This window comes from Pseudophryne corroboree, chromosome 2 (assembly GCF_028390025.1).
Source record: "Pseudophryne corroboree isolate aPseCor3 chromosome 2, aPseCor3.hap2, whole genome shotgun sequence".
In the NCBI taxonomy this organism is placed as follows: Eukaryota; Metazoa; Chordata; class Amphibia; order Anura; family Myobatrachidae; genus Pseudophryne; species Pseudophryne corroboree.
The window spans coordinates 452605374-452617529 of NC_086445.1; the positions used below are offsets into that span (position 1 = coordinate 452605374).

At 48.7% G+C, this 12156-nt stretch overlaps 1 protein-coding gene across 6 annotated transcripts in view; it reads left to right on the plus strand.

Moving 5' to 3' along the window:
• The window catches only part of RCC1L (RCC1 like), a 157231-nt gene that overhangs the window by 36454 nt on the left and 108621 nt on the right, over positions 1-12156 (plus strand). For 2 of the 6 annotated variants that reach the window (XM_063953734.1, XM_063953737.1), the window contains one exon: positions 5314-5443. The exons of the other annotated variants lie outside the window; for them this stretch is intronic. The gene's annotated coding sequence lies outside the window, so the exon portion shown is untranslated. The remainder of the gene's footprint in view (positions 1-5313; positions 5444-12156) is intronic. 6 annotated transcript variants of the gene reach the window in all.

The following is a 12156-nucleotide window of genomic DNA, read 5'->3' on the forward strand; positions in this document are numbered from 1 at the left end:
CCTGAGACTGTCGTTTAATAGCCATAACCAGCCTGCTTTAATCGTGCACAAGTTCCTGCTTACCTTCTACTTGTATTGCTGACGCTGGTTACCCGAGACTGTTGTTTAGTAGCCATAACCAGCCTGCTTTAATTGTGCACAAGTTCCTGCTTACCTGCTACCTGTATTGCTAACGCTGGTTACCTGAGACTGTCGTTTAATAGCCATAACCAGCCTGCTTTAATCGTGCACAAGTTCCTGCTTACCTGCTACCTGTATTGCTGACGCTGGTTACCTGAGACTGTTGTTTAGTAGCCATAACCAGCCTGCTTTAATTGTGCACAAGTTACCTGCTTACCTGCTACTTGTATTGCTAACGCTGGTTACCTGAGACTGTCGTTTAATAGCCATAACCAGCCTGCTTTAATCGTGCACAAGTTCCTGCTTACCTGCTACCTGTATTGCTGACGCTGGTTACCTGAGACTATTATTTAGAAGCCATAACCAGCCTGCTTCAATTGTGCACCAGTTACTTGCTTACCTGCTACCTGTATTGCTAACGCTGGTTACCTGAGACTGTTATTTAGAAGCCATAACCAGCCTGCTTCAATTGTGCGCCAGTTTCCTGTTTACCTGCCACTTGTAAATTTTGTTAGGATAATAAAATGGAGTTGGATACTATATTATGTTTGTGTTGTCATTGTGTCTGAGAGGTAAAGCAGGTCTGCCGCTCTGATCACCCGAACCTGATTCACACTAGCACCCCACAATTTAGTTCAAGTTTTCGGCACCGTAAATGTCATGTGTTTGTTTGTGGGTGGACATTACAAATGCGATGGCTATTTCTGCGAGGCGAGCTCTATGGACCCACCAATGGACGTGTGACGCAGACTCCAAGAAACATATGGAGGTTTTACCTTACAAGGGTGAAGTGTTGTTTGGGGAGGGGCTCACGGACCTGGTTGCCACAGCTACCGCGGGTAAATCTACATTTTTACCTTTTGTTCCCCAATAGCAAAAGAAACCTCCACAGTATCAGATGCATTCCTTTCGGTCGCATAAGGCCAGAAGAGGTCGGGGCTCCTCTTTCCTTGCCAGAGGTAAGGGTAAAGGGAAAAGAACACCTGCGTTGGCTAGCTCCCAGGCGCAAAAGTCCTCCCCGGCTTTTACAAAATCCACAGCATGACGCTGGGGCTCCCCTAAGGAAGTCCGCACCGGTGGGGGCACGTCTTCGACTTTTCAGCCAAATCTGGGTTCTTTCAGAAGTGGATCCTTGGGCAATCGAAATTGTTTCCCAGGGCTACATGCTGGAATTCGAAGAGGTGCCCCCCCACCAATTTTTCAAGTCGGCCTTGCCAGCTTCGCCACCGGAAAGGGAGGTGGTGTTAGCTGCAATTCAAAAGCTGTGTCAACAGCAAGTGGTGGTCAAGGTTCCCCTGGTTCAACAGGGAAAAGGGTATTATTCAACCCTGTTTGTGGTCCCGAAGCCGGATGGTTCGGTCAGACCCATTTTAAATCTGAAATCCCTAAACCTGTACTTAAAAAAGTTCAAATTCAAGATGGAATCGCTCCGAGCGGTCATATCCAGCCGGGAAGGGGGGGATTTTATGGTGTCACTGGACATAAAGGATGCATACCTGCATGTCCCCATATACCCTCCTCATCAGGAATACCTGAGATTCGCTGTACAGGACTGTCATTACCAGTTTCAGACGTTGCCGTTTGGGCTTTCCACGGCCCCGAGGATTTTCACCAAGGTAATGGCAGAGATGATGGTGCTCCTGCGCAGGCAGGGAGTCACAATAATCCCATACTTGGACGATCTCCTGATAAAGGCGAGATCGAGAGACAAATTGCTGGAGAGCGTGTCGCTCTCCTTGAAAGTGCTGCAACAGCACGGTTGGATTCTCAATCTGCCAAAGTCACAATTGGTTCCAACGACTCGGCTATCTTTCCTAGGCATGATTCTGGACACGGAACAAAAGCGGGTCTTTCTCCCATTGGAAAAAGCCCAGGATCTCCAGAACATGGTCAGAGACCTGCTAAAACCAAAAAGAGTGTCTGTTCATCAATGCATTCCAGTTCTGGGAAAAATGGTGGATGCCTACGAGGCCATCCCCTTCGGCAGGTTTCAGTGGGACCTTCTGGACAAGTGGTCGGGGTCCCATCCAAAAATACATCAGAGAATAAGCCTGTCCCCCAGGGCCAGGGTGTCTCTCCTGTAGTGGCTGCAGAGTGCTCACCTTCTAGAGGGTCGCAGGTTCGGGATTCAAGACTGGGTTCTGGTGACCACGGACGCGAGCCTCCGAGGATGGGGAGCAGTCACACAAGGATGAAATTTTCAAGGATTATGGTCAAGCCAGGAGGCTTGCCTACACATCAACATACTGGAATTGAGGGCCATATACAACGGCCTGCAACAAGCGGAGACTCTTCTTCGGGGCCTTCCGGTTCTGATTCAATCAGACAACGTCACAGCCGTGGCTCATGTAAACCGACAAGGCGGGACAAGGAGCAGAGTGGCGATGGCGGAAGCCACCAGGATTCTTTGCTGGGCGGAAAATCACGTAAGCGCTCTGTCAGCTGTCTTCATTCCGGGAGTGGACAACTGGGAAGCAGACTTCCTCAGCAGACACGATCTCCATCCAGGAGAGTGGGGACTTCATCAAGAAGTTTTTGCAGAGATAACAGGTCTTTGGGGAATTCCTCAAATAGACATGATGGCGTCACGCCTCAACAAGAAGCTTCGGAGGTATTGTGCCAGGTCACGGGACCCTCAGGCAGTAGCAGTAGACGCCATAGTGACACCATGGGTGTTTCGGTCTGTCTATGTGTTTCCTCCTCTTCCTCTCATCTCAAAGATATTGAGACTCATAAGACTAAAGAGAGTGCAGGGAATACTCATTGTCCCAGATTGGCCTCGAAGGGCCTGGTACTCAGATCTTCAGGAAATGCTCACAGAAGACCTGTGGCCTCTTCCTCTCAGGGAGAACCTTTTACAGCAGGGGCCATGTGTGTTCCAAGACTTACCGCGGTTACGTTTGATGGCATGGCGGTTGAACACCGGATCCTAGCTGAGAAAGGTATTCCGGAGGAAGTCATCCCTACTCTCATCAAGGCTAGGAAGGAGGTGACGGCTAAGCATTATCACCGTATCTGGAGGAAGTATGTATCTTGGTGTGAAGCCAAGAATGCTCCTACTGAAGATTTCCATTTGGGCCAATTTCTCCACTTTCTACAGACAGGAGTGGATATGGGCCTGAAGTTAGGCTCCAGTAAGGTACAGATTTCGGACCGATCTATCTTCTTTCAGACGGAATTGGCTTCTCTCCCAGAAGTCCAGACGTTTGTGAAGGGAGTGCTGCACATCCAGCCCCACTTTGTGCCCCCAGTGGCACCGTGGGACCTTAACGTGGTCTTAAAATTCCTGAGTTCTCACTGGTTTGAACCTCTTCAAACAGTTGAATTAAAATTTCTCACGTGGAAGGTGGTCATGTTATTGGCCTTGGCATCTGCAAGGCGGGTGTCAGAATTGGCGGCCTTGTCCCACAAGAGCCCCTATTTGATTTTCCATGTGGATAGAGCTGAGTTGAGGACGCGTCCTCAATTTTTGCCTAAAGTGGTTTCTTCTTTTCATATGAACCAACCTATTGTGGTGCCTGTGGCTACGGGAGACTGGGAGGACTCCAAGTCCCTAGATGTAGTCAGGGCCTTAAAGATTATTGTAGCCAGGACGGCTAGGGTTAGGAAAACAGAGGCTCTGTTTGTCCTCTATACAGCCAACAAGGTTGGCGCTCCTGCTTCTAAGCAGACTATTGCTCGCTGGATCTGTAATACGATTCAGCAGGCTCATTCTACGGCTGGATTGCCGTTACCAAATTCCGTAAAGGCCCATTCCACTAGGAAGGTGGGCTCTTCTTGGGCGGCTGCCCGAGGCGTCTCGACATTACAGCTTTGCCGAGCAGCAACTTGGTCGGGTTCAAACACCTTTGCAAAATTCTACAAGTTTGATACCCTGGCTGAGGAGGACCTTGCGTTTGCTTAGTCGGTGCTGCAGAGTCATCCGCACTCTCCCGCCCGGTTTGGAGCTTTGGTATAAACCCTATGGTCCTTACGGAGTCCCCAGCATCCTCTAGGACGTAAGAGAAAATAATATTTTAAACCTACCGGTAAATCTTTTTCTCCTAGTCCGTAGAGGATGCTGGGCGCCCGTCCCAGTGCGGACTAGGGGGGTAATTCCAAGTTGATCGCAGCAGGAAATTTTTTTAGCAGTTGGGCAAAACCATGTGCACTGCAGGGGAGGCAGATATAACGTGCAGAGAGAGTTAGATTTGGGTGGGGTGAGTTCAATCTGCAATCTGAATTGCAGTGTAAAAATAAAGCAGCCAGTATTTACCCTGCACAGAAACAAAATTAACCCACCCAAATCTAACTCTCTTTGCAAATGTTATATCTGCCCCCCCTGCAGTGCACATGGTTTTGCCCAACTGCTAAAAAATTTCCTGCTGTGATCAACTTGGAATTACCCCCTAAATCTGCAAGACTTGTATATAGTTGTTGCTTTCATAAGGGTTATGTTGCAGTTGGAATCGGTCTTTGACTGATGCTGTTTTTTGTTCATACTGTTGACTGGTTGTGTATATTCCAGGTTATATGGGTTGATTGGTGTGGGCTAGTATGAATCTTGCCCTTAGATTAACAAAATCCTTTCCTCATATTGTCCATATCCTCTGGGCACAGTTTTGTAACTGAGGTCTGGAGGAGGGGCATAGAGGGAGGAGCCAGTGCACACCCATACTAAAAGTTCTTTATAGTGCCCATGTCTCCTGCGGAGCCCGTCTATACCCCATGGTCCTTACGGAGTCCCTAGCATCCTCTACGGACTAGGAGAAAAAGATTTACCTGTAGGTTTAAAATCTTATTTTTTTCCCCTCCTACAGTGCCTTGGGACTTAAGTTTAGTTCTAAAGGCCCTTCAAGTTTCCCCATTTGAACCACTAAAACGAGTGGATCTTAAATGGTTGACAGCTAAAGTTCTCTTTCTACTGGCTATTGCTTCAGATAGAAGAGTTTCAGATTTAGGGGCATTGTTATGTTGACCTCCTTTTCTGATTTTTTTTTTTTATCCAGATAAAGCGGTTCTCAAAACCAAATCTGGGTATCTTCCTAAGGTGGTGTCTAAATTCCACCTTAACGAATAAATTGTAGTCCCGGTCTTCCAAGGGCCGGACCTTTCTGGGGGAGATGCATCGTTGGACGTTTTCCATGCTTTAAGGATCTACGTGGATCGTACCAGTGCCATCAGAAAAACATACACTCTCTTCATTCTCTACAGGTTTCACAAGATAGGATGGCCTGATGACAAGCGTACACTAGCGAGGTGGCTTTGAATGACGATTTCAGAAGCATATTCTCAAGCTGATCTCCCTGTTTCGGCTATTGTCTCTGCTCACTCTGCTCGTAAGGTAGGTCCATCATGGGCAGCACAACGTGGTGCTTTAGCAGAACAGATATGTAAGGCACCCACATGGTCTTCCATTAACACCTTCATTAGACATTATGCCTTTGATACCTTTGCCTCTCAGGATGCTGAATTCGGGCGAAGGATTCTCCTGTCCAATCAGGAGCATCTCCACCACTAAATTGCTTTGGGAAATCCCAATGTTATCCTGTGAATAACCTGTGGACACTGCAGGAGAAATAATCGTTATGGTAAACTTACTGTTGATAACTCTATTTCTTTTAAGTGGACAGGATCCACAGAGATCCCACCCTGACGCACCTGATTTGAGGATCCTTTCACTCACTAACCTCATCCTTCTTGTACGGAAGGGTGTGCATGTGTGGTGTTCTCGCCTGATTAGGGCTCTCTATGATGCTTCTGCCTTGAGCTTTGGAGAAACAACTGAATTGCCTGAGCCAGGAGGCGGGGACATAGGGACGGGCCCGTTGCATTCTGGGAGGCTGAAAGCATTTGGTGCCAATACGCTGTTGCTACCTCATATCCCAATGTTATCCTGGTGACTTAGGAGAAATAGGGTTATCAACGGTAAGTCTACCCTAACGATTATTTTTGCCTCTGGCAGCCCTCACTTTGGGTGTACAGTTCTCCAGTCAGGCATCCTGAGTGTTCCCTCCGTTGAGGGTGGCTGTTCAACGTCTTATGGTCCAGTGTCCCCCCAGCCTTGCTGCAAGAGAAATTAGGATTTCTCTAACGTCCTAAGTGGATGCTGGGGACTCCGTAAGGACCATGGGGAATAGCGGCTCCGCAGGAGACTGGGCACATCTAAAGAAAGCTTTAGGACTATCTGGTGTGCACTGGCTCCTCCCCCCATGACCCTCCTCCAAGCCTCAGTTAGATCTCTGTGCCCGAACGAGAAGGGTGCACACTAGGGGCTCTCCTGAGCTTCTTAGTGAAAGTTTTAGATTAGGTTTTTTATTTTCAGTGAGACCTGCTGGCAACAGGCTCACTGCATCGAGGGACTAAGGGGAGAAGAAGCGAACTCACCTGCGTGCAGAGTGGATTGGGCTTCTTAGGCTACTGGACATTAGCTCCAGAGGGACGATCACAGGCCCAGCTTGGATGGGTCCCAGAGCCGCGCCGCCGGCCCCCTTACAGAGCCAGAAGGCAGAAGAGGTCCGGAAAATCGGCGGCAGAAGACGTCCTGTCTTCAACAAGGTAGCGCACAGCACTGCAGCTGTGCGCCATTGCTCTCAGCACACTTCACACTTCGGTCACTGAGGGTGCAGGGCGCTGGGGGGGGCGCCCTGAGACGCAATAAAAACACCTTGGATGGCAAAAAAATGCATCACATATAGCTCCTGGGCTATATGGATGCATTTAACCCCTGCCAGAATCCATAAAAAAGCATGAGAAAAGTCCGCGAAAAAGGGGCGGAGCCTATCTCCTCAGCACACTGGCGCCATTTTCCCTCACAGCTCCGTTGGAGGGAAGCTCCCTGTCTCTCCCCTGCAGTCACTACACTACAGAAAGGGTTAAAAAAAGAGAGGGGGGCACTAATTAGGCGCAGTATTAACTATACAGCAGCTATAAGGGGAAAAACACTTATATAAGGTTATCCCTGTATATATATAGCGCTCTGGTGTGTGCTGGCAAACTCTCCCTCTGTCTCCCCAAAGGGCTAGTGGGGTCCTGTCCTCTATCAGAGCATTCCCTGTGTGTGTGCTGTATGTCGGTACTTTTGTGTCGACATGTATGAGGAGAAAAATGATGTGGAGACGGAGCAGATTGCCTGTAATAGTGATGTCACCCCCTAGGGGGTCGACACCTGAGTGGATGAACTGTTGGAAGGAATTACGTGACAGTGTCAGCTCTTTATAAAAGACAGTGGTTGACATGAGACAGCCGGCTACTCAGCTTGTGCCTGTCCAGACGTCTCATAGGCCGTCAGGGGCTCTAAAGCGCCCGTTACCTCAGATGGCAAATATAGACGCCGACACGGATACTGACTCCAGTGTCGACGGTGAAGAGACGAATGTGACTTCCAGTAGGGCCACACGTTACATGATTGAGGCAATGAAAAATGTTTTACACATTTCTGATAATACGAGTACCACCAAAAAAGGGGTATTATGTTCGGTGAGGAAAAACTACCTGTAGTTTTCCTGAATCTGAGAAATTAAATGAGGTGTGTGATGATGCGTGGGTTTCCCCCGATAACAACGGATAATTTCTAAAATGTTATTGGCATTATATCCTTTCCCGCCAGAGGTTAGGGTGCGTTGGGAAACACCCCCTAGGGGGGATAAAGCGCTCACACGCTTGTAAGGGCTCTACCTTCGCCTGAGATGGCCGCCCTTAAGGATCCTGCTGATAGAAAGCAGGAGGGTATCCTAAAAGGTATTTACACACATACTGGTGTTATACTGCGACCAGCAATCGCCTCAGCCTGGATGTGCAGTGCTGGGTTGGCGTGGTCGGATTCCCTGACTGAAAATATTGATACCCTAGATAGGGACAGTATATTTTTGCCTATAGAGCATTTAAAAGATGCATTTTTATATATGCGTGATGCACAGCGGAATATTTGCCGACTGGCATCAAGTCTAAGCGCGTTGTCCATTTCTACCAGTAGAGGGTTATGGACACGTCAGTGGTCAGGTGATGCGTATTCCAAACGGCATTTGGAAGTATTGCTTTATTAAGGGAGGAGTTATTTGGGGTCGATCTTTCAGACCTCGTGGCCACGGCAACACCTGGGGATTCCACGTTTGTACCCCAGGTCGCCTCTCAACATGAGAAGACGCCGTATTATCAGGCGCAGTCTTTTCGTGGACAAGCGGGCAAAAGGTTCCTCATTTCTGCCCCGTGACAGAGGGAGAGGAAAAAGGCTGCAGAAATCAGCCAGTTCCCAGGAACAGAAACCCTCTCCCGCCTCTGCCAAGCCCTCAGTATACGCTGGGGCTTTACAAGCAGAATCAGGCACGGTGGGGGGCCCGTCTCAATGAATTTCAGCGCGCAGTGGGCTCACTCGCAAGTAGACCCCTGGATCCTTCAGGTGATATCTCAGGGGTACAAATTAGAATTTGAGACGTCTCCCCCTCGCCGTTTCCTAAAGTCGGCTTTACCGATGTCTCCTTCTGACAGGGAGACAGTTTTGGAAGCCATTCACAAGCTGTATTCCCAGCAGGTGATAATCAAGATACCCCTCCTGCAACAGGGAACGGGGTATTATTCCACACTGTTGTGGTACCGAAGCCGGACGGCTCGGTGAGACCGATTCTAAATCTAAAATCTTTGAACACTTACGTACAGAGGTTCAAATTCAAGATTGAGTCACTCAGAGCAGTGATTGCGAACCTGGAAGAAGGGGACTACATGATGTCTCGGGACATCAAGGATGCTTACCTTCATGTCAAAATTTACCCTTCTCACCAAGGGTACCTCAGGTTTATGGTACAGAACTGTCACTATCAGTTCAGACGCTGCCGTATGGATGGTACACGGCACCCCGGGTCTTTACCAAGGTAATGGCCGAAATGATGATATTCCTTCGAAGGAAGTGAATTTTAGTTATCCCTTCCTTGGACAATTCCCTGATAAGGGTAAGATCCAGGGAACAGTTGGAGGTCGGTGTAGCACTATCTCAGGTAGTGTTGCGGCAGCACGATTGGATTCTCAATATTCCAAAATCGCACCTGGTTCCGACGACGTGTCTTCTGTTCCTAGGGATGATCCTGGACACAGTCCAGAAAAAGGTGTTTCTCCCGGAGGAGAAAGCCAGGGAGTTATCCGAGCTAGTCAGGAACCTCCTAAAACCGAGCCAAGTCTCAGTGCATCAATGCACAATAGTTCTGGGTAAAATGGTGGCTTCCTACGAAGCAATCCCATTCGGCAGATTCCACGCAAGAACTTTCCAGTGGGACCTGCTGGACAAATGGTCCGGATCGCATCTTCAGATGCATCAGCGGATAACCCTGTCACCAAGGACAAGGGTGTCCCTCCTGTGGTGGTTGCAGAGTGCTCATCTTCTAGAGGGCCGCAGATTAGGCATTCAGGACTGGGTCCTGGTGACCACTGATGCCAGCCTGCGAGGCTGGGGAGCAGTCACACAGGGAAGGAATTTCCAGGGCTTATGGTCAAGCCTGGAGACATCACTTCACATAAATATCCTGAAGCTAAGGGCCATTTACAATGCTCTAAGCTTAGCAAGACCTCTGCTTCAAGGTCAGCCGGTGTTGATCCAGTCGGACAACATCACGGCAGTCACCCACGTAAACAGACAGGGTGGCACAAGAAGCAGGAGGGCAATGGCAGAAGCTGCAAGGATTCTTCGCTGGGCGGAAAATCATGTGATAGCACTGTCAGCAGTATTCATTCCGGGAGTGGACAACTGGGAAGCAGACTTCCTCAGCACGACCTCCACCCGGGAGAGTGGGGACTTCACCCAGAAGTCTTCCACATGATTAAAAACTCGACAGGTATTGCGCCAGGTCCAGGGACCCTCAGGCAATAAGCTGTAGACGCTCTGGTAACACCATGGGTGTACCAGTCAGGGTATGTGTTCCCTCCTCTGCCTCTCATACCCAAGGTACTGAGATTGATAAGATGGAGAGGAGTAAGCACTATATTCGTGGTTCCGGATTGGCCAAGAAGGACTTGGTAACCGGAACTTCAAGAGATGCTCACGGAGGATCCGTGGCCTCTACCTCTAAGAAGGGACCTGCTCCAGCAAGGACCCTGTCTGTTCCAAGACTTACCGCGGCTGCGTTTGACGGCATGGCGGTTGAACGCCGGATCCTGAAGGAAAAAAGGCATTCCGGATGAAGTCATCCCTATCCTGATCAAAGCCAGGAAGGATGTAACCGCAAAAACATTATCACCGCAATTGGCGAAAATATGTTGCGTGGTGCGAGGCCAGTAAGGCCCGACGGAGGAAATTCAACTGGGTCGATTCCTACATTTCCTGCAAACAGGAGTGTCTATGGGCCTGAAATTGGGGTCCATTAAGGTTCAAATTTCGGCCCTGTCAATTTTCTTCCAAAAAGAACTAGCTTCAGTCCCTGAAGTTCAGACGTTTGTAAAAGGGGTACTGCATATACAGCCTCCTTTTGTGCCTCCAGTGGCACTTTGGGATCTCAATGTAGTTTTGGGTTCCAAAAGTCACATTGGTTTGAACCACTTAAATCTGTGGAGTTAAAATATCTCACATGGAAAGTGGTCATGCTGTTGGCCCTGGCCTGGGCCAGGTGCGTGTCAGAATTGGCGGCTTTATCCTGAAAAAGCCCTTATCTGATTTTCCATTCGGACAGGGCGGAATTGAGGACTCGTCCTCAGTTTCTCCCCAAGGTGGTTTCAGCGTCTCACCTGAACCAACCTATTGGTGGTGCCTGCGGCTACTAGGGACTTGGAGGCCTCCAAGTTGCTAGACGTTGTCAGTGCCCTGAAAATATATGTTTCCAGGACGGCTGGAGTCAGGAAATCTGACTCGCTGTTTATCCTGTGTGCACCCAACAAGCTGGGTGCTCCTGCTTCTAAGCAGACTATTGCTCGTTGGATTTGTAGTACAATTCAGCTTGCACATTCTGTGGCAGGCCTGCCACAGCCAAAAATCTGTAAATGCCCACTCCACAAGGAAGGTGGGCTCATCTTGGGCGGCTGCCCGAGGGGTCTCGGCTTTACAACTTTGCCGAGCAGCTACTTGATCAGGAGCAAATACGTTTGTAAAATTCTACAAAATTGATATCCTGGCTGAGGAGGACCTGGAGTTCTCTCATTTGGTGCTGCAGAGTCATCCGCACTCTCCCGCCCGTTTGGGAGCTTTGGTATAATCCCCATGGTCCTTACGGAGTCCCCAGCATCCACTTAGGACGTTAGAGAAATAAGAATTTACTTATCTATAATTCTATTTCTCATAGTCCGTAGTGGATGCTGGGCGCCCATCCCAAGTGCGGATTGTCTGCAATACTTGTACATAGTTATTGTTACAAAAATCGGGTTATTATTGTTGTGAGCCATCTTTCAGAGGCTCCTCTGTTATCATGCTGTTAACTGGGTTCAGATCACAGGTTATACGGTGTGATTGGTGTGGCTGGTATGAGTCTTACCCGGGATTCAAAATTCTTCCTTATTGTGTACGCTCGTCCGGGCACAGTATCCTGAGGCTTGGAGGAGGGTCATGGGGGGAGGAGCCAGTGCACACCAGATAGTCCTAAAGCTTTCTTTAGATGTGCCCAGTCTCCTGCGGAGCCGCTATTCCCCATGGTCCTTACGGAGTCCCCAGCATCCACTACGGACTATGAGAAATAGAATTATCGGTAAGTAAATTCTTATTTTTTGGTTCATTACCATTTAGTGCTTTTCTCTTAAGCGTGCTTGGGGATACTGCATTCTTTCCCTCACAATCAGTTGTGCAAGGTGTTGGTTCTTGACCATCTTTTCCCTACTGGTTTATTTTATTGTTCTAACAGTTTCACTTGGTTACTGCAACTCCTTTTCGAAATCTTTTAAATATGTACTGGAATTATGGGGTTGCAGGGGATAGACGCTCTGGATTTAAAGCTACAGTTTACATTAAGTGCCATCTCTAGTCCCAACCTGCAGTTCCCATTGTCCATCATCCCCCAGTCTGCTCAAGAGAAAAGGATTCAATTGTAAGTAACCAAAAATCCTATTATCTACAGCTTTCTCCAGCTAAAGTGTTGGAGAATAGCTGTT